Genomic DNA, 2,197 nt, shown 5'->3' on the forward strand with positions numbered 1-2,197 from the left:
CTTTGACATTTCCTAGTGGGCATACGCAAATCCTTGACATTTTCTAGTGGGTATACGGCGTATACCTGCGTATCACGTAGACTACACCACTGCTTACTGTTATGTACAAGTCTTGCCAAGTCTTGGTCTAGTCATGTAAAGGTCTTACTTTAGGTCCTGACTCAGCCTGGACCTAAAACAAAAAACACAGAGGGAAAATCTCAAGACTATGAGTGGTCTCACAGCCTTGTGTAGTCTATATTTAGACAAAACAAACTAAATATATATATATATATATATATATATATATATATATACAAATAAATTGGTTAATCTGGTGGCAGTCTCCTATTAATTTTAATTAAATATACAAAAACTATTTGAAAATAGTCAATGTGTTGTGTTTTTTCAGCCCATAGCAATGCTTTTTGTTCACTAAGAAACAGCAATGTAAATAATGAATCAGATTTTTTTCCCCCCAGCAAATTTGTGACAGTCTTACATAAACACGCCGTACACCCATACAACCTTTTATAGTGAAGAGGTTTCTGGGATGGCCATGCATGACTCACTGATGACTTTTTATTTCCCTCTCTCTGTCTCACCCTCCGTTACGTACTCTTCACACCATAGTTGCCGTGGTGACTCTGGTTGTATGCAAATAAACAGAAAGGGGATCTGTTGAACTTGGAGAATGATGAAAATTGATTTCATCAGGCACGGCCTGGTTAATGAGTGATGCTGGTGAAGCCATACTGTGGTAGTTGAGGCTGCTTGCACTTCACCTCCAGCCAGGCTGACTGAGCTTTTCCCAGCCTCACTCCCGGAGCGAAGTGGGTCAGGTCCTGGCCGCAAAGGGCATTCCTGCTAAGCACAGATGTGTGTCACAGGAGGTATAAGGCCCCTGGGATTTTACACCAAACTGTGGGCTGCCTCATCAAGTCCTGGGAAAAATGTATGGTCAGCGTTTCATGCATAAACTTTACCTTATGCGTAAAATCCGTAAAATGGTTTTAAAAGACTTTAAGTCCTAGTAAAGATGGCGCGCCCACACAGATGTGGGTTATGTAATATTAAATGTAATTCCTTAATCCTATAGTAACCTGTAGAACACTTTGAGCGGAGTCCTTAGCAGCTGAAATAATACACAACGGGCACCAATGCGGGAAGGAGACACCTCCTTCTGTGCACAGCTCGAGGCTACATGGTGCTAACACCAATATACCAGATGTAATGAGGCCATTTGAAATCTAAAGTATAACTGGTTGATTCACCTCTCCCATGAACCTTTAATGAGAACTACGATGACTGGTGAGTTCCCACTGCCCTATCAAACTGATAAGAAAAACAAATGAAAACATCCCCCGTTGTCAGTTACGCATCTGTGCTTTCCAATAGTGTGAGAATGCTTACTTTGTATGTCTGTTTTGAGCAAAACCACATCAATGTTTATTTAGACCTTTTGGTTCATAAATATATATATATATATATATATTTTTTTTTTTTAGAAAGCAAATAGAAGTTGAACAATGGAGGAAATTATTGGTCTATTCTAGTTGGGAGATAATCAATTTAAACTATTTGCAAATAATATTTGCATTAATTTTAATTTAAATATGCACACATGTGCGTTTATTTGTATGCATAATATGTCAAAAATGTAAAAAGTTTCTTGTCTCGTCACACTCAATTAGGAATTACATGAATCTCGAAAAATTTAAATTCAAAACGGCCATGGGGGTTGTGTGTTCTACTTAGTACAGCTTTGTACATTTGTCTTATCACTGTCTGGGTCAAAGGTCAAGTACACATCACTCTACAGCCTCTGCAAAGCTCTCTGGCTGTCTAACTTTCCAGCTCACTAATTAAGCAGCTACTTCATTATGCTGAACTGTAAAACTGCTAATTGAAATGAGATGTGTTATATCTGTATGTTTTAGTATAACCTGGGTGCAACATTGGATTTTGATCTTAGTGTTTCCATGCTTCAGTGTATGATGGATGGCTCGAAGTTAGGCCATTGTTGATAAATAATGCAAGTCTCATGGTCTTTTGGCAGAGCTCATGGCAGAGCTTATAAAGGAACAACATGTGACTGTTCCAATACGTCTAGAGTGTCTACCAGGCACTGTACGTCAGCCAATACAAATATGAAAGCATGACAAATGTAATTTGAGTTTGGTTCAGAGGGTACAATCAAATAGATTTTGCCCTTTTG

Source organism: Pimephales promelas, chromosome 9 (genome assembly GCF_988280905.1).
Source record: "Pimephales promelas chromosome 9, fPimPro1.hap1.1, whole genome shotgun sequence".
NCBI classification, from domain to species: domain Eukaryota; kingdom Metazoa; phylum Chordata; class Actinopteri; order Cypriniformes; family Leuciscidae; genus Pimephales; species Pimephales promelas.